Below are 21,919 nucleotides of genomic sequence, written 5' to 3'. Positions count from 1 at the left end.
TGATTTCAAACTATACTGCAAAGCTAAGTAGTCAAAACAGTATAGTACTGGAATAAAAAGAGACACATAGACCAATGGAAAGAATTGATAGCCCAGAAATAAACTCATGCATTTACAGTAAACTAATATCTGATAAGGGCACCAAGAACACACAATGGGGAAAGGATAGTTTCTTCAATAAATGGTACTGGGAAAACTTGGTATCCACATACAAAAGAATAAAATCAGACCCCTATCTTATACCATAGGCAAAAAAATAATGCCAAATTCATTAAAGACTTAAGATTTGAAACCTAAAATTCCTAGAAAAAAAGGAAAAAAACTCCTTTAAATTGGTTTTGGCAATGATTCTTTGGATAAGACACCAAAAGCACAGAAAACCAAAGCTAAAATAAACAAATGGGACTACATCAAACTAAAAAGCTTCTGCACAGCAAAAGAAACAATCAGTAAAATGAAAAGGCAATCTATGGAAACAGAGAAAATATTTGCAAACCAAATATCAGGTAAAGGGTTAATAACCACAATATGTAAAGAACTCATCACTCATTGTCAAAACAAATGAATAAACAAACAAATAACCCAATTAAAAATGAGCAAAGGATCTAAATACACATTTTTCAGAGAAGACATACAGATAGTCAACAGGTACATGAAAATATGTTCAACATCACTAATCATCACAGAAGTGCAAATGAAGACCATGAGATATTACCTCACACATTTTAGGATGGCTATTATCAAAGACAGGAGATAAGTGTTGGGGAGGATGTGGAGAAAAGGGAACCCTTGCACACTGTTGTTGGTATTGTAAATTGGTATAGATATTATGGAAAACAGTGTGAAGTTCCCTCAAAACATAGAAAATAGACCCAGCAGATGATCCAGAAATTTCACTCCTGGGTATATATCCAAAGGAAATTAAATGAGTATCTCTAAGAGATATCTGCAATCCCATGTTCAGTGTAGTATTATTCACAGTAGCCAAGATATGGATACAATCTTAGTGTCCATGGAGAGACAAATGAGAAGAAAATTAAAGAAATTAAAGAAATTAAAATTAAAGAAAATGTGGTATATGCATACGATGGAATAATATTCTGCCATACAAAAAAGGAGATCTTGCCATTTGCAACAACATGGATGAACATGGAGGACATTAGACTAAGCGAGATAAGCCAGACACAAGAAAGATAAATACTGTGTGATCTCACACATATTAAAAAAGTTGAACTCACTGAAGCAGAGAGTAGAATGATGGTTGTCATGGGCTGGATGGAGGGAAAATGGGGAGATGCTGGTCAAAGGGTGTAAACTTTCAGTTGCAAAATGAATAAGGTCTGGGGCTCTAATAATAGCATGCTGATTATAGTTAACAATACTGTACTGTATACTTGAAATTTCCTAAGAGAGTAGATCTTAAGTGTTCTCACTATACACACAAAAAAGGGTAACAGTGATGTGATGGATGTGTAAAAAATTAACTTGATTGTGCTAATCATATCACAATGCATACATATATTAAATTATCATGTTGCAAACTTTTTAAAAAGTCACATTGTACAACCTAAATATATGCAATTTTATTTGTCAATCATGTTTCAATAAATCTGGAAAAAATGATTTTCCCTCTGTCTGTCATAGGTATGTATTTTTCCAGTTGTTTGTTTTAAACCTTGTTTTTAAACTTTGTTCTTGGTTGTTTTTAGACATATAGAAGTGTTTTTAAGTTTGTTATATGGTCACTTAACTAATCTATATCTTAACCATTTTCGGTTTTGTTGTCAAGTTTAGTAAGGCCTGTCTCATTCCAATTTAATAAAATACATTCAATATTCTAGTACTTCTTTGGTTTGAATCAACAAAAATTTATTTTTGTTTGAAGAAGGACTTAAGGGTTTTTTTGAGTATATCATTAAGTAACATCACTAGTATCATTTATTTAATATTTTTTTTCCTAACTGACCTTAAATGCCAGCTAAAGCTAAATTATTGTATATATACTTGGGTTTCTTTCCAGATTTTCTATTCCATTCTATGAGTCTCTTTGTTCTGGCAACAATACCATATTGTTGTAATTACAGTAGCTTCATAAAAATGAAGACAAATTTCTCCTCACTACTTTCCTTTGTGCAGATTTTTTTAACCTGGAGAGCCTCATACATTTATTTATTTTTTTGATGAACATGGATGAACTTTGAAATGACATTATCATATTCCAAAGTTTTCCATTTTTGCTAATTTATCTTTTCCTAGAAATTTTCATCCAAATTTTCAACTTTATTTGCATAATTATGTTCTTAATTTTTTTAAAATTAATTAATTTATTAATTTATCTATGGCTGTGCTGGGTCTTCGTTTCTGTGCGAGGGCTTTCTCTAGCTGCGGCGAGCGGGGGCCACTCTTCATCGCGGTGCACGGGCCTCTCACTATTGCGGCCTTTTTCTCGTTGAGGAGCACAGGCTCCAGACGCACAGGCTCAGTAGTTGTGGCTCACGGGCCTAGTTGCTCCGCGGCATGTGGGATCTTCCCAGACCAGGGCTCGAACCCGTGTCCCCTGCATTGGCAGGCGGACTCTCAACCACTGCACCACCAGGGAAGCCCTATGTTCTTAATTTTTAAGTTCCTCTGTATTTGTGATTATATACTGATCTTGCTCTTACCCTCTGTAGGCTGTTGAATACTGATCTTATAATATAAACACATGACCTGGGTATGATGGGTTCAGGGGATGGATTTTTTGATATGAGCACTTTCAGATATGTAGCATTTTCTCTTTCTCCTGTCCTTCTTTCCTTCCCCTCTCTCTCATGGTAGGTGCTGTATGGGGGATCATCTTTTATCATCTGATTATCTGTTCCACCTGATCTGTATTCCAGGTATAGACTCTAGCTCTGCTTGATCTCCTTCTTTTAGTTTTTACCTTGTGAGTTGAAGGAGTGTCCTCTTGTTTCATTGTGTGTCTCATTGTGACAGATGCCCCAGAGAATCAAGATTACACCCTTGGTACATGGTGGCCCAGCAATGTTGGTAAACACAAAGATATAACAAATGAAGAACAAACACAACTCACAGTCTTTTTCATTTGTTACTGAAATTGCCCATCCCTATCCCCCAACACCACCACCACCAATTTTTTATCTAAGTGATAATTTTAGTCAGTTCCTTGGAGGTAGGTAGACATCAGCTCTTATACTCTCATCTTTGCCTTATCTATTTGTAGAGATCAGAAAATATTTATTGGATGAGTTAATGAGTGAATCACTTTCTCTTTGGTCTCTTTATGCTCACTTAAGTTTGAAAATGTTCAAGTTAACATAATAACATTTCCTAATATTTCCTAATGTTTTTGTTTATGTGTGATGTTAATTTCTGGTGTCATTTCCTACCACTTGTTTTCTTCCCTCTCTTCAACCCCATCAAAATCGTTAAACACACACAACACACACACTCACACACACACTCTCCCTGCTGGTTCCTTCCTGTTGCAGCCAGTACTTACCTTCCCCAAATTTATACTAGTTACATAATAGGAAGAACATTCAAGCACCCATCCTTCCCTCCAGGTTTGTTTTTGAAAGGTAACCGTGAATAACAGAATAAAAAATACAGGAAATTTTAAAAATAGAAGGAAGCAAATCATTATAATCTCAGCCTCCTAACACATCAACTATTAGGTTTGTGAGTTTTCTCCATACGTATGTTTACATCATAGTAAAAATACCATTTTTATTTGTGTGGTTTTTTTTGGTTTTTTGTTTTTTTTATTTACGGCTGTGTTGGGTCTTCGTTTCTGTGCGAGGGCTTTCTCTAGTTGCGGCAAGCGGGGGCCACTCTTCATCGTGGTGCGCGGGCCTCACTATCGCGGCCTCTCTTGTTGTGGAGCACAGGCTCCAGACGCGCAGGCTCAGTAGTTGTGGCTCACGGGCCTAGTTGCTCCGCGGCATGTGGGATCTTCCCAGACCAGGGCTCGAACCCGTGTCCCCTGCATTGGCAGGCAGATTCTCAAGCACTGCGCCACCAGGGAAGCCCCATTTTTATTAAGCATTAATTATATTTTTAGCAGCTTGTTAATTGTTACCATAATCATTTTGATTTCTGCTTAATGGTCAATCAAGTGAAGATACTATAATTTGCTCAATTACCTCTTTATCATTGCACCATTTGAAGGCTATTTTCACATGTTCACTATCATTAAAAAATCCACTGGTGATTATCTTTGTGTATTTATCTATATCTAACTTTTGAATTATTTTCTCAACATAGATTCCATCCTTTTATTCTAAAATAGCAGTGCTGTCTTTAATGGTGATTGGATCAGTTTAAAATATTATTATGGGGTTAATATTTTTATAATTTATCTCTACAAGTACCATTGAGTTATTGTCTCACATCATTTAATATATTTAGCAGTGAAAATAGATCTCTAAGTTTTCTTCCAGATTTACATATACATGAGTCTACTGAGTTCCCCTGGTTCTAAGGCAAAACCATTTCTAGACTAAAATTGTAAATTACTACAGTAGGGAACCTTTTAATTATATGAGTTAAATCAACAAGAATAAATGGAATTCACCTTACATAAATTCACTACCCATGCTAGAATGTCTTTAAAATGTAAGGCAGCTATATTTTGCAAACAACTTGTGGCAACATGTCCAAATAATTTCCATCTGAAGGAATAATTATAGGGTGTCTCTAGAAACACTGATAGGAAAACAGAATTTTAAAATTTATTTGTTTCAGAGTAGGATTAGTGGTAATAGCTAAACATGAGGGATGGGACAGATAGTCGAGCTATCTGAAATGTTTCTGATAATAATAATACACCTGCTGTTTACAGCTTAAATTTGGTGCAATTTTAAAATACTGAGAAATTATAAATATTATAATGCATTTTAGAACTATATATTGTAACATATATCCAGACTAACACTTCTTTCTACCTACTCTTCTGCAAATAGATACAAAAAATGTTCATATGCCATGTAAGATAACCTAATTAATAACTAAATGAATTTTTAAAGTTAAAGCATTTATTTTACCTGAAAACTTGATCTTATATATCCATTAGTGTTTATAGAATAAGCAGCTATTGGTCCACCCAAGTAATTTTTGATGGAACACGTCTAAGTAGTTACCCCTCAAAAAAAAGAAATAACACCATGAATTTCGCTTTGGCAATCAGCAATGTAAATTATGCTTGATCGAAGGGCACATACTGGGTTCAGTTGTAGACCTTGTTTCCAAGTCTATAGGAGAAGTGCTACTAAAATATTGTGTAAGATTAGCCTGATAAAACCCAAATTTATGGTGCTATTCTATTATTTAAGTGATTTTGTATTTAGTAAGAATTTTTTTAAAGAATTGGGGCTGAATGAAGTTGAATCGATTTGCTCTTCCACCACTGAAATTTGACTACACTGTTTTCATGTGTTCATTCATTCATTCAGTAACAACAGCCACAACAAATATATATTTGGAGAGAGAGACAGAGACACAGAGACAGGGAAAGAAATAGAAATTCCGAGGATACACTGGTGAAAAATGAGGCACAGCCTCTTCTTACATGGAGTTTACAATCTAGTTAGATGAAACAAGTTAAAAATGAGAAAATTTCTCTTTGTTATGAGTGCTACAAGGAAGATAAAGCAAGGCAATATGACAGTGGTTATGGCGAGGGTTGACACAGGTAACATAGAATGTTCAGGAATGGCTTGAGGTCTTGGAATTTTATGAGAGGCTGAGTGAAGAGAATAATTCAAGATGAGAACATCTGGAGGGAAAGTGTTCCATAGGAAACATCTAGTGAAAAGATCCTGGGGGCAGAAATAAGCATAGAGTGTGCAAAGAATAGAAAGAAACCTAGCATCACTAGAGCATAAAGAAGGTGAGGCAGAACGGTAAAAGTAGGGCATCAGATTATGCCAGCCTTTGCATGCTATAATGAGCATTTTGCTTGACCTTCCAAGCATATCAAGGGATACTGCATATCATATTATGTAATTATACATATTATATAAGTGGTTTCCTAACAGATGTATAGTACTACCTTGTAGTTATTGCAGTGAAGTTTATTATTCTGGTACATTTTTATTATTATATGTTAAAATATTATTATATTACAAGACGACTGAATTAAGATTGCACATATAACTTTTTATTCATTGAGGTCTTACATTGTGCCAGTTAGAACACTAAGCGTTATGTATAATATTTAATTAAATCCTCACAACAGCCTTTCTGTGTAGGAATTTATTATTACTCCCTCCCATTTTTTTCCCCACAGATGAAGAAACTGTGGAAATTTAATGGTTTGCTCAAGTTCATACTAATAAGAATTGGATCTTGGATTCTAAGAGTTTTTTACTCCAAAGAACCCACACAATCTGTAGGAGATTTTGGCTCCTGAACATGTCGAGGTCTGGGTAGCTTGCAAGTCAGGGTATTCAGCTGATACATGGGTAGTGGTGATATCGATAACTCAAATTCAGTGAACAAGCCTTGTTCTAAATGCTGTAAATGTATTAACTCATTGAATCCTTACAACAACTTTATGAAGTAGGTGTTACTGTAATTTCCATTTTATAGATGAGGATACTGAAGCACAGCGAGGTTAAGTGATTCACCTTACATTACAAAACTAGTAGAGGGGCAGTGCCAGAGTTTGAAGCCAGGAGTCTGACTCTGGAACTTATGCTCTTAACAATTATTCTTTAAATGCCTTTCAAATGTAAAATTTAAGAAAGGTAAAATTCAAGGCAGCAAGTGAGGACAACAGACCAAGAACTTCTTTGGACTTTTGCATCAGTTTTCAGACCAAAGCAAGTAGTGCCTGGAAGCTTCTTGCAGGCAATGAAATCTTTCTGAGGGTCACTGCCCTCAGATCACCAGAGCTAAAGAAGTGCGCCCTCATTGTTTTTCCACAGGTGCATATTTGGCATTTTAGGAGGGTCATTTTCTTTTCTTTTTTCTTTTCTATCTTTCCTTCCTTCCTTCCTCTCTCCCTCCCTCTCTTCTTTTTTTCAGCTCTTTCTGATATATTGTAAAGTGGCCTCTGGCCACTAAATGACAATAGCACTGCCCCTCTCTGACCCCTCCACTCATCAGGACAACTAAAAAGAGGTCCAGGAAAAGTCCTTAGGTCCACCAAAGTGTTTTTGCATATCTACATCTATAGCTGATGGCAGGCCTTTTTATCTACTAGGGTAGAAGGGAAGTACCAATCCTTGAATGCCAGCTATGTGCCAGACATACATTGTGCAAGGCTATACTTGTATGCGTGTGAATACACATCTTTTAAAATTTTACAGTAATTTTATAAACTTGTGAGGTAGGGATATTATCTCCAACTGGCATATAAGGAATGTGAGAATCAGAGAGATAATTTACCTAGGGTCTTACAGTGGTAGGGAGGGAAATTTAATTGAGGTCTGAATAACAAAGGCACTGCATCACAATGCCTGAACACTTGGGATGTTTACCACACTGCTTCAGCTGTCTTGGTCTTTTGATATTTACCCTAGGCATGGTTTTCCCTTTCAGATGAGTTCCAAGAATGGAGAATATGGGGTCTACCTTCTTAACTAATGATAAGAGTTTCATCTGAGAGGTATGTCTTTAGAAGATCCCAGCTGGTCAGGGATTATCTTTTCTTCTTTAGTATGTGACTGATTCTTAAAGTTCCCATCTCTTCCAGAACAAGAATTCAACTTAGGGCTAAGGGCTCTGAAATGCTAGTCTCCAAAAAGGCTGTGAAATGTAATCTCTAGAAATTTTAGACAATAGGATTGTTTGCTATTTTTCCAGATGGAGTGACATTCTGAAGCAAGGCATGGAACTAGATTAACTAAAAAGAAATAATTTTTTGACCATGTGATTAGCTAAAAAATGTACAGAGAAAGTAAATTGCTATGTGTTAACAAAATTGTCGTTAATTTTTTATCCTATACATTTCCCCATAACAACCTTTCTGTTAATTTAAATGTCAATTGAACATATTTTCAACTTCATTAATTAGGAGCTAGGAATAGACTATGCTACAAGAAGAAATTTATTTTCAAAAGTAGAGTGCTGACTAACATGATTTGAAGATTATTGTGGCAATAAAATGATTTTTTTGAGAAGGTCTAAAAGTGGAAAGCCAAAAGGCTAGCATTTCAAAAATAATCAATTACAGAACACAATCTAATTTTGTTTGCAATTTCCTTCCATACTGGCATCATAGTATTAATTTGCAAATAAGAATTTTTCTATATCAATATTGTTTTTATGTTGGTTAAGAACCAGTTATTAGTCCTCTACATTTTGAAGTGGGTACTATTTCATATATTTCTCATTGATAAGTTTGCTCCTTTAATGTTCTGCCCATGAAACTCAGTCTTATTTGAGCAACAATGATAATGATGTCAGGATAATTATGACAATGCTGTAGGTTATTTATGTAGCATAACTCTTTAATAATGTTTATAAAATACTTCCAGATTGAATTCCAGAAAAGTAACAATTTATCCTCCATTTCTCCTCACTGTTGCTAACATTACTATTATGTATTTAAAAAAATAACCTCTGCCAGGGTGTGGAGAAAAGGGAGCCCTCTTGCACTGTTGGTGGGAATGTAAATTGATACAGCCAATATGGAGAACAGTATAGAGGTTCCTTAAAAAACTAAAAATAGAACTACCATATGACCCAGCAATCCCACTACTGGGCATATACCCTGAGAAAACCATAATTCAAAAAGAGTCATGTACCACAATGTTCATTGCAGCTCTATTTACAATAGCCAGGACATGGAAGCAACCTAAGTGTCCATCACCAGATGAATGGATAAAGAAGGTGTGGCACATATATACAATGGAATATTACTCAGTCATAAAAAGAAACGATATTGAGTTCTTTGTAGTGAGGTGGGTGGACCTAGAGTCTGTCATACAGAGTGAAGTAAGTCAGAAAGAGAAAAACAAATACCATATGCTAACACATATATATGGAACCTAAAAAAAAAAAAGGTTCTGAAGAACCTAAGGGCAGGACAGAAATAAAGACGCAGATGTAGTGAATGGATTTGAGGACACGGGGAGGGGGAAGGGTAAGCTGGGTCGAAGTGAGAGAGTGGCATGGACATATATACACTACCAAATGTTAAATAGATAGCTAGTGGGAAGCAGTTGCATAGCACAGGGAGGTCAGCTCAGTGCTCTGTGACCACCTAGAGGGGTGGGATAGGGAGGGTGGGAGATATGGGGATATATGTATATGTATAGCTGATTCACTTTGTTATAAAGCAGAAACTAACACACCATTGTAAAGCAATTATACTCCAATAAAGATGTTAAAAAAATTTTTTAATAAAAAATTAAAAAAAAAAACCTCTGCCAATGCAATAGAGAAAATTGTATTTTATATAAATATTTGCATTTCTTTGATTCTTTGTCATCCTTGTATAGTGGAATATTTTAAGTATGCTGAATAGTCATTTATTTTAGGAATTGCATTTTCCTCTCTCTTGCCCATTTTTGTCCTATTTCGGATTTTTTTTCTAATTCAGTATAAAACATTTATTTATAGTAAATGTATTAACTTATTGTCCATCATATGCAATGCAAATTATTTCCTAATTTAGTTCTTTGATTTTATTTTTGTTAATAGTGGGTGTTTAAAACAATTTGCATGTAGTCAAATATATCAACTTTTCACATGTTGATATCCTTCTATCTTCACATCATTTCATTTTAATTATTGTAGCTGAATTTTATTAACTGATGGTAAAATCTGATCATAACTCTACTTTCTGGCTAAATGTACTTATTTTTTCTTGCTTATTGATTCCTCTATCTAAATTACGGCATTGCTTTGCCATTTTCTTTTAGAGGGAAGAAGGGAGAGAAGCGATTTTTGACTTGGATTTTATTATATGTGTAATTTTGTGGAGAGTTTGTGTAAGTACAACGTCCACTCTTACCACTTTTCTCTCAATTTATTTACATCACTTTTTTAATCTATTCCATTTTAAAACTATTTTTAAGGTCATGCGAATATAGGTACTTTACATTTTCAGTTACAATTATTCCAAGATATTTTACGTTTATATTAATGTTGCTATTGTCAATAAAATATATATGTGTGGTTGTTTACTTCCCACTTTTTACACCTTTTTAAAATTGTATTGTCATGCAACTAGGTCTACAGTGTTGTGCTGAGGAAAAGTGTTGATAGTGGCCTTCCATGTCTTGTTCCCAATTTTAATGAAAACATTTTTAACATTTGACCATAATGTACTATATTATATTTGTTATAGTTTTTTTTAAACTGTGTTTTGAGGTATAATTTACATATCGTACAAGTTACTTATTTCAATTGTATAAATCAATGCTATTTAGTAAGTTTACTGATTTGTGCAACCAATCACCCCAATCTGATTTTAAAATGTTTCGATCACCCCACAAAGATCCCTCATGCCCATTTTCAGTCATTCACTGAACATTATTCAGCCATGAGAAAAAGGTAATCCTGCCGTTCACAGAAATATGGATTAAATTTTAAATTATAAGATAGTATATTAGGTGAAACTAGCCAAACTAATATATGATCTCATTTATATGTGGAATCTTAAAAAAAGTCAAACTTGTAAAAACAGAAAGTAGAATGGTGCTTACTAGGTGGCATTTGGTGGGAAAGATAGGGAGATTCTGTTCAACGAATACATGTCTTCAGTTATAAAATTAATAAGCTCTGGGGATCTAATGATGACCATAGTTAATAATACTGTATTGTGTTGTTGAAATTTGCTGGGAGTAGACCTTAAGCATTCTCACCAGAAAAATTAAAAAGATAAGTATCTGAGGTGATGGATGTGTGAATTAATCAGATTTTGGTAATCATTTCACTAAGTATATTTATATCTAATTGCTGCTTTAAATATATACAATTTTATTTGTCAATTATACCTCCATAAAGCTGGGGTAAAAGAAAGATTGCAACATAGAAACCCTGCCTTGACTTTCCAGCCTGCTCGCCTGCCCTGTGGATTTCAGACTCAAGACTGTGTCACCAGGTCTTCCCTGAATTTCCAGCTTCTCAGCCAGCTCTACAAATTTCAGACTTGCTAGATCCCATAACTGTGTGAACAAAGTCATCAAAATCAATGCCTCGCTCCCTCTGTCTCTATATCTGTCTCTGTCTCTCTTATACATATATATGTGTATTTTTATATATGATATTTTTGAGTAAACTTGTCTTATTGTTGCCCTTTGGGTATATTTTTCTGTCTAAATATTTCATATTTTAAAACTTTTTAAATATACTTCTCTATTTTTAAATGTTTTTATTAAGCCATTTTCTCTGCATTCCTGTTATTTTTCTAAGTTTTTAGTTAAATAATTCATTTGCTTCTTTAAAAGTAATTTAATATTTGCTTGATTTTAAACTTAATATATATGTCTAAAATGTATAGAATCCCATTCTCATCCATGTTGAGTTGGCTGCTACTCTTTCAGGCTTTCATTAAGCTCTAAATCTTTCCCCCTTGACCACAATTAAGAAATTACTGGTGAATTTTTACCAAAAGGTTGACATGCTTTGATTTGTAATTTATACTGTTTATATCTGTCTAACATCAGTATGGGTTATGTACTGTCTGGGAGTAATGTTGGAGTTAGGGAAGTCTGTCAGAGAGTAACCAGATAACCATCTGTTTAGATAGTAGAAAGAAGAAGAGATTCAAGTGAATGCAGGAGATAGAATCAATAGAATGGAGTAACTGATTGGTATGGTGAATGAGAAAATATCAGGTACAAGTAGGTTGTAAGTAAGAAAATAAAATTTGAATTTACAGGATCTGTATGATAGCTATATGGCTATTAAGCCATTAAACCAATTTGTAAGAAAGGTTTAGGTTTAAAGATACAGACTTGGGAAGAAAATCATCAGCTCTGAGAATCAATTAAATGACCCAGAAAATTAGGGAGAAAAAACAGACAGCTATGGTTGGAATCCTAGGGAACACCTAAATCTGAGACACAGAGAAAGGAAGAGTAACCCTTAGAGGAGTGTCTTCATCAGTATGGGCTGATATAACAAAAATATAGACTGGGTGGCTCAAACAACAAATATTTATTTCTCACAGTTCTGGAGGCTAGAAGTCTGAGATCAAGGAGCTGGCAGATTCTGTGTCTGATGAAAGCCTGCTTCTTGGTTGCACACTACCAACTTCTTGCTGCATCCTCATGTGGTAGAAAGAGAGCTAGAAATACCTCTGGGATCACTTTTATAAGGGCACTAACCCCATCCGTGAGGATTCCACCATCATGACCTAATTATCTTCCAAAGTCCCCAAAGGCATTAGGTTTTCAACATGTGAATTTTGGGGGGACACAAACATTCAGTCCATAACAAGGAACTTGAGAAGACAAAAGTTGAGTAAGGGGAAAATCAGGAAATCATGGTATCACAAAGTCCAAAGGTAGAGAGCATTTCCAGGTTTGCCCTTTAACTTTGAGTGTTTTTTAAGTAGCATCTTGATGTAGTGTGAGAGAAGCAGTTTATGAACGCCTTCATTTGGCACCATTGATCATTAAATATCATCTTTGTAAGATCTGATTCACATAGAATTGGTCTGTGTTATGAACTTTGTATCCCCCTATTCCTTATAGGCCTTACTTGTCTCTCATTCACAGAAATTGATGAAACTGGGAACTAGTCTGCAGAGGAAAAACGTTTAGCAATGAATTTGGTAATGGAGTCTGTTCTAGTCATATAATTTTTTACAGTTTCTCTTGGAAAAGTTAATAGGACAATAGCACATTACATCTGTAGTAGTTTTATTTCACTGCTGAATGAGTTGCACTGTATTTATTCTTTCCATGCCTTAAAATTCAACTATTATTGAGTTCTTTGTTGTCATGAGCTATGACCAAACATTAATATTTCATATTCTAAATATTTTGTTCACTAAAATTGCACATGAAGAAAAGAAGTGGTTTTGAAATATTATTTTGGTCCTAACTCAAATGCCAGTGAAGTGGTATGAAAACTATAGACACGACAAAGAAAATATAGTCAATGTAATTGCTCTCCTCTCATTTACCATCTTTTTTTCCCCCCTAGATTTAATTTACTCATCATTTTCACTTTAATTGTTTTTATACCTCACTTGCAAACTGTAATAGTTATAAAGGAAATAAAAGACTTACATATTTCCAGGAGGTTTAATTTTGGAGTGTTTGCACACAAATTCCTGTTGACAGTTCTAGAAAACAGTGGAATATTCAACTGATCTAGTTTAGCTTTCTCCTAAAATCTATTAATACCAAATGTCAAAAGATTAAAAGACACTAGGTTGTGTATGCCCTTGGGTATGTAGGGGAGAAAAAAATCTTTTACCTCTACATATCTTGTATTTCTGGTTGGGGCCCTATAACTTTAATAAAAGACCGATGAACAAGAGAAAAACAAACAGAAATTTATTAACGTGTGCATTGTGCATATGCATGGATAACTCAAAGAGGTAGTTAGAACTCGGGTTTATCTAACAACAAAAGAACAATAAATTTTTAGAGATGTGACAAGACAAAGGAAAAGGACTTTGAGCTTCTAAGGGTAGCAAATTATGGGAAGGCAAGTATATGGGGAAATTAATAGTAGATAAGGGTAGTTTTAGCAAGGTTTGTTATGTAGATTCCTCTGGTATGCTCTCTGGGGCTGATAAGGGTCTAGAGTTGTCTCTAGTGATTAACTTTTATCCTTCCTGGTAGAGAGGAGAGTGCAGAGACTTTTACAAATTTATGTCCTGGTTTCAGGCAAATAGGAGGAGAGCAGAGAATTTTCTTGTATCTGCTTCTTCTCAATTGCCTTTGGCTCAAATAATCCTTATGCCAAAGTGGCACATTTCGGGGTGGCATGTTTTGCTACCTTTCACTCATGTCCATCAAAGAGAATCTGGGTGGCATGGGAGGATCTTATCTTTTAGGAACTGCCTTTCTGATGAAGAATTTTTTTCACCTCCAGATGTAATTCTTCTCTTTGCCATACATGATGCTGTATAGTGGATATGGCATAGGACTTCTGGGCTTTCTGAGGAAGGATGTAACTCTAGATTGACTTTAAGGCTTCTAACTTTAAAGCATATGGGTAGATGGTGATTATACAAATTACAGAAGAAGTAGATTGTACGAGGGATGTGATGAGTTCAGACTCACACACATTCACATTTTCAGTTTGAGTTTAATATGGGATGTTCAAGTGGCGATATTGAGTATGCAGCTGAAGTTTGTAGTTCAAGGGAAAAACTTGGAGATGCAGCATTGGGGAATATTAGCTTATAGGTAGAAATTAAAGCCATGAATATAAAAGATATTTTTCCAGGGAGACAGTGTAGAAGATGTGCAAAATAGTACATGAGGAAAATCCACACTTACTGGTTAGGTGTTATTTAGTAATTCAATTAAAAATAGTTAATATTTCTTGAATGCTCATTATGTCCAAATTTTGCTGCTAAGTATTTAACAATGAAAATCTCATTTAATCTTCATAATAATCGTACGAGATAGATACTATTATTATTATAATTTTCATTTTACAGGTGAAGAACAGAGGTTAAGTGACTTGACCAAATCACACATTCAGTAAGTGGTACAACCAGGAATTTGACTTAGTCCATGCTCTTGACCATTGTCATATGCTCTTCAAATATTTATTTAACAGCCAAGCACAATACAAGGCAGTTGAAATACAGCAGTGAAAAGGACAGATAATCCTGCTTTCATGGGGCTTACTTCCTTGTGGTGAGAAAAGCCTTAAACTTATAAAACCATAAGTAAAAACATAAGCTAAAATTGTGTTAAGGGCTATAAAGAAATAATTGGAGTAATATGACGATGGGTGTAGAGATGGGGCGAGAGCCATTATATAAGTTATTTGAGGAAGACAGCTTTTTTTTTTTAATTTTTATTTATTATGTTTATTTTTGGCTGTGTTGGGTCTTCGTTTCTGCGTGAGGGCCTTCTCCAGTTGCGGCGAGTGGGGGTCACTCCTCATCGCGGTGCGCGGGCGTCTCACTATCGTGGCCTCTCCTGTTGCGGAGCAGAGGCCCCAGACGCTCAGGCTCAGTAGTTGTGGCTCACGGGCCCAGTTGCTCCGCGACATGTGGGATCTTCCCAGACCAGGGCTCGAACCCGTGTCCCCTGCATTGGCAGGCAGACTCTCAACCACTGCGCCACCAGGGAAGCCCAGGAAGACAGCTTTAAACAGTATTTAATCTGAGACTTGAATAATCAGAAGAAGCCAGGGAAAGAGCTTTACAGGAATAGAGAACAGCAAGTGAAAGGACCTTGAGATGAGATAGGATGAACAAAGGGAAAAGTGGCATCAGAGGAGACTGGAGCAGGCAGGAGTCAAACCACATAAAGCCTTGCAGGCTTCAGGGAATAGTTTAGACTTTATTCTAAGAATAATGGGAAGGCAATAAGGGGTTTTAAGGAGAGGGGTCATATGATCTAATTTATACATAAAAATAGCACCTTGGTTGCTCTCTGAATAATAGATTGGAGGGAGATAAAAGTGAAAGTAACAGGAAGACCAAGAGGAAGCTATTACAATAGTCCATGCAAGACATGATGGTGCCTCAATTTAAGGTAGTATCAGTGGAGATGAAAGGTAGACATGTTTGAGATATATTCTGGATATAGATACTACAGAACATGCTGATTGATATGGAAGGTATGAAAAAGGGAGAAATAAGTTATTTGCAGTTTTTGGGTCTGAGCAACTATGAGGATGGTGATTCCATTTACTGAGATGGAGAACATTGGGCAAGGAGCATGTTGGTGGCTGGGAAATCAGTAATGTTGTTTTGGCAATGGCTGAATTAGACTTGTCCAACTCAGTGGAGAGGTCAAGTAGAAAGTTGTAAATATGTCTGTAGCTCTGGAGTAAGTTCTAGATTATAGTTTTAAATTTAGAAGTCATCAACAGACAAATAAAGTCATGGATAAATAAGATCACTTAAAAGGAGGAGAGATTTAAAATGAGAAGAGAAGAAGTTACTGAAGTCCCTGGGACTCAAGGTTAGGGTACATCATTGTTTGGGGATTGGATACATAAGAAGAGCTAGCAAAGAAAACCGTAAAGGAGTAACTAGTGCAATAAAAATACTTGACAATTTAACAACTCTCTTCTTCTTAGGATACACCTCTCTATTGGCTTTAACGACAATGTACATTTCTGGTTTTCCTTCATTGCACAAAGTAAGTGATTGGCTTTCAATACGAAAAGGTGAACTTCTTCCATGATAAGAAGAAAATAGAAATATGAATACTGACACAGGTAAGTTTGTAGATTTGGTTGTGAGAAGATGATGCAGTTCTCTTCTGATGACTCTTATGATCTCAGTGAAGCATAAGGTGATGCAATAAACTAAGGGTAAAGATGGAACAGGCTGGGGGAGAGAATCACTGAATACTATCAAGCAGGAATGATCTGAGAAGGAGGGTAAGAATCCAGACAATGATATTATGGAAACTTGAGGAAAGAAGAGTTTCAGATAGATGGGAAAAATCTGTGTTATCAAATTTTTTCTGTAAGTTCATTAAGGTAAAGAAAAGGCTTTACAACAGAAAGTTATTCTTAATGAAAGCAGATTCAGCAGAGTGGTAAAGTTAGAAGCCAGAGTACAGTGCCTGGGGAAGTGTGCAACATGAGGGTATAGAAAATGCGAGGGAGGACAGATTTTTAAAGATCAGTCAAGAAAAGAAGGAAAGTGAAAATAGCAAGAAAAAGTGACTTCTTTGAAGGAGGGCTTTATTTCATATTATTGTTTATATTTAGCTTTTTTTCTAGTTTTATTGGAAAATAATTGACATGTTTGCGTATGTGAGTATAGGTCATAGGAAAGTATTCAGTAAAGAAGAAGAAATTGAAGAGAGAGAAAGGAGAGCGGATAATTGATGGAGAGAAGTCCTGGGGGAAACTACCTGGGACGAGGTCAAGAACACAGGTGGAAGTGACTGTAAATTTGACAGTGTGGTTACAGACTATTCTAAGAACATTTATGAAAGATGTTTGACCTCTTGACATTTTCTGACATTCCCCACTGAATAGAACCATAATGTATTTTGTATGCTTAAAGGTATTCATTAATATTTCAATGCAACTGAATGTTTTTTTATGTTTTAGGTTGTCTTACAGAAAATTACTTAAGTAGCTCCTTATCCCCCCCAAATTTATTCATAAAGGCATATATGTGACTCTTCTTTAAAGATCTCTCCTTTAATTAGTATTTCTTTCTTATTTCTTATTTATGTCATGATGAATTAAATATTAACATATTGTCTTTGATTTAACCTAGAGTGAATATAAATGGTATTCTGGAAAAAGAAAAAAAAAACTGACTTTAATTCTACTCATTATGCCTCTGCTGAATACCTCATTAGTGCTTTAATTCATGCAGAAAAGGTTAAAATGTACTGAAAGTGACAATTCCTAAATGGAAAGCACTGTGCTTCTGGTTCACTCCGCAGTAAAGTACAATCATTCTGGGGAAAGGAAAGTGCTAGAGAAGAGTTGTCAGAGTTGGTAGCTGAGTTGAGATACCATGTGACCCTCTGAGAGGCAGGGACATTAGAAGCAAAGGGACCTGAATGAATATGATCACATCACTTCTTTGGGAAATAGATGAGTCGGGCAGGAGAGGATATTGTAACGTCCACTTTCACAGGCTCCTTTAGAACTTCCGTACAACTGAAATATCACTTCTTGAGAGACTGTAATATGGTATGGGCTTATGAATCCAATCCTCCAAAATATTTTCAAGTTCAATTATCTCTACCTGGCCCATGTACATGGAGCCATTGTATTTCTCTCTTAGAATTGTTTGTCATTGACTCCTCACTATAAATGAACTAATTCAGTTAAATGTCAGTGTTATAATAAATTTCATATTATTATACATTTCAAATCCCAAAGGAGTATCCCTTCTCCAGGTAGTTTCTCCAAATATTTTATTTTCTCTAGTATTTGCATAACTGGAAGTTTACCTTTCAAGCCCTAGACTATGGGTCCAAATGAGTTTTCTTGGCTGCCCTTGAGGTGGAACAAGCAATGAGATAGATGAGCAGAGGCCTTGGGAAGTTACATTGGGAACACTTGTCTTCCTGATTGCTGTTTATAGTGTTTGGCCAAGCTGATAATATTCTGTTTTAGGCAGCTCAATTGATGTGAATTATACACTGATTTTACCATATGGATAGCTACGCCATGAAATATATTATGTTATTTCAACAACAGTATCATAATATGTTTTAATAAGAAAATCATGCTAGCTTCTGGATAAAAGGGAATTATGCAGATGCAGTCACTGTCCTCATGTGCAAAGACTTCATTTAATTAACAAAAGCCTATGTTATATCGATAGAGAACTTTGCAGTTTTCAAAGCACTTCACATACATCTATTTGATGTTTACCACAACTGTATGCTGTAGGGATCTGGGCGTTAAAAAATAGTAAGCCAAGTCAGAATCTAGAAAGTAAAGTGAATGTCCAGTAGAGATGGTCCATATCCAAGTAAGAAAGCTGAGACAATTAAGTACAAATTCCTTGGTTCAAGCAATTTTACTTCTAGGAATTTCTCTTATGGAAACAGTTATTGTTTTGGGGAGATCATTGACCAAAGTTGAAGTAAGATCCTTCTTTTTTTTTGCCAGGCCACAAATTAAGTAGTAGGTTATGTTTATAAGACAGTGAGTCAAAGATTCAAAACTTGAAGAAGCAGACTTTAGATGGATTTTTTTCCCAAATGAGTAATTTTAATATACACTCAGGATAACCTTAAGTAATAACCAGATATTGTCCTCAAAGTTTTTCAGACCTCTGCTGATGTGATTTTTTTTTTCTTCTTGAACAGTTTCAAATGTCCAAGCCCAAATGTAATCATTGTATATTTACATTCTCAGTCTTATGAGAAGCAGACAAAAAGATGTTTTTCCATATGTGAGCAATGGGACACAACTTGCTCAGTGTGTCCCCTTCTTTCAATGCCCTGAAAAACTTCCTTATACGCAGGATGATTAAGAAAACATTCAATGAAAACTTCATTCTATCAATGGGAGCACTGAGGGACAAACTTCTTATGTTTGATAACAGAAATATTACAAAGTTTTAAGGATGTGAAAAAATTTCAAACATCTAGTGCTGTCTTTCCTTCTCTTTTTATAAATTATCTCATAGGACATAAACATCTAAATTGTGCTATACTAAGCTCTACTGACAATTTACTAAGTCTGTATGTTCACAGATAAAAGAACCATTCTCACATGGGTAATAGCCAAGGTTTGGCCTACAAAGGCAGTATTGTCCAATTTGATCCCCTTGACGCTCATACAGCTATGCAAGGATTACACACATACACACGTGCACGCACACACACACACACACACACACACACACGATTACAAACACTGCAATTAATATCCTTATATCCTTATTTGTCCAGATGGCGAATTCAGTCTGATTTGTAATAATAAACATTGATATCACTCTAAATATTTGTAAATAGGGAATTCAATAAATGTAATAGGGCATATAGGTAAATGGAACACTATGACCACCCCCAAAATAAAAGAGATCTACATTTACTGAAATGAAAAGATGTCCACAGTGAGCTAACTATGATATTTTATAAGAAAAATATATACATACGCATCCATATATTTATGGAAAGATGTATAATATGCTGTTAAAAGTAGTTATCTTGAGATTATGGGACAACTTTCAAAGTCATGTAATAGAATTTTTACAAATGTCTTTATAACACACGAATTATTTACTTAACAAGAAAAAAGTAAATATATAAAATAAAATGAGTAAATTGAAGAACAGCTATGCATGGTATAATTTTACCTACATAAAATATATACATATATGTTTATACAGGAATGAAATGCTGGGAGGATACATAGCTAATTCTTAATAGTGATTCTCTATCGCTATTAAGTGATGGAGTTACGGTAGAAATTCCACTTCCTTCATACCATTTGAATGTTTTACAACCATTATATATTACAGATTAATCTGTACATAGTGATGTTAGCTATAACATGGATTCAGTCATTTTTATTATATAGTAGCACTCTCTAGGCAATGGCAACTCTTTCCCCTGGCAATTTATAATCATTAGAGAAATATGATGCTCTACTATTCTAAGGACTTGATAACCTTCTAAAATAAAACAATTACTAATTAAAATGTATTACTACTTCTGAGGAATAGTAAAGCAGCGTTCATTATTTTGAAATTTGCTTCAGAGCGTATAATTTGTCCTTTAACAGTTAATATAATTTTTATTTTTTTATTATTTTGGTCATAAAAGTGATTCATAGAGAACGTTTAAAATAATGTGCTTTAGTAAATAATCAAGAAGACACTGGATGAATGAATATGATGTATTTTAATGGGAGTCACTTCTGATAACTAAAATCCTGATTCTCACATTTAAAATAAACTTGATAAAACACTACCCTTACAAATTTCAGTATCTTAATTCTATTTACTTTAATTTCATATTTACTCTAAAAACTGAAATGTTTGATAAACAGCAAGGACCTACTTTATAGTACAGGGAACTATATTCAATATCTTGTAATAACCTATAATAGAAATAATCTGAAAAAGATTATATATATATATATATATATATATATATACACACACACACATATATATGACTGAATCACTTTGCCATACACCTGAAACATGAATCAACTATACTTCAACAAAAAATAAAAATTAAAAAAACTAAAATATTTGATTTAGATTGGAAAAACTGTAAAAGAATGACTGAATAGGCAATATAGATAAATACTTCACTTTATCCAATTCTTGGAAGCAATTATGGAATATTAAACTTGTACATACAGGTGAAACAAAACAAGTGCGTCTCCATTTTAGGGCAAGTAAGAAATAATCAGCTCTTTTTTTTGCTTTTTAACTCTTTGTTTTGTGTTCTGTGGTCCTTTCTGACAGCCCACTGAAGCTACCTAGGACTATAAGGGGAAAAAAAATGACTATGGAAAGATAAATCCTATTTTATACCTGTGAAAAATAAAAGGATATTTTTGATTTATCAAAAAGGAAAATGCATTTTCTTCGTGATATCTTTATTTAAACTTTGTCACATGAGCACATATCATCACAGTGCTAATGAATGAAACCAGGTTAAAGCTTAGTTGATTAACTAAAGAAAGAAATATATATCATATAATTCCTTATTGTGTAATTAAATAGGCATTTCCATATAAATAACGTGAAGGGTGCCCTTTAGGTAAAGCTTAATTATCTGAAAAATAACTGCAGTTACTGTCATTAGATTTTTTTAAGTAAAAAAGAAATTTATGGTAAATCATAAGACTACCGTCATTAAACATGATCAACCTATCAGAAAATGTTTTCAAAATGATACCTAAGATTAGTGATGTTGAGCATCTTTTCATGTGTTTGTAGTGGGAAGCTGCTGCATAGCACAGGGAGATCAACTCGATGCTTTGTGATGACCTAGAGGGGTGGGATATGGAGGATGGGAGGGAGGCTCAAGAGGGAGGGGATATGAGGATATATGTATACTTACAGATGATACACTTTTTTTTTTAAACATCTTTATTGGAGTATAATTGCTTTACATTGTTGTGTTAGTTTCTGCTGTATAACAAAGTGAATCAGCTATATGTATACATATATCACCATATCCCCTCCCTCTTGTGTCTCCCTCCAACACTCCCTAACCCACCCATCTGGGTGGTCACAAAGTACCGAGCTGATCTCCCCGTGTGATGCAGCTGCTTCCCACTAGTTATCTATTTTACATTTGGTAGCGTATATATGTCAATGCTGCTCTCTCACTTCGCCCTAGCTTACCCTTCCCTCTCCCGG

General features: G+C 34.8%; 1 long non-coding RNA gene across 1 annotated transcript; it reads left to right on the top strand.

The window, feature by feature from the left end:
• Positions 1 to 4,037: 4,037 nt before the first annotated feature.
• On the top strand, positions 4,038 to 21,636 carry LOC309620834. The gene is made up of 2 exons (XR_014239682.1): positions 4,038 to 14,911; positions 15,222 to 21,636. It is a non-coding gene; the product is annotated as an uncharacterized lncRNA (long non-coding RNA).
• The last annotated feature ends 283 nt before the right edge of the window (positions 21,637 to 21,919 follow it).

Source organism: Balaenoptera borealis (genome assembly GCF_965194805.1).
Source record: "Balaenoptera borealis genome assembly, chromosome: X".
Lineage (NCBI taxonomy): Eukaryota > Metazoa > Chordata > Mammalia > Artiodactyla > Balaenopteridae > Balaenoptera > Balaenoptera borealis.
Note: the sequence above shows the minus strand (reverse complement) of the source record. Positions and strands in the feature narration are given on the sequence as shown.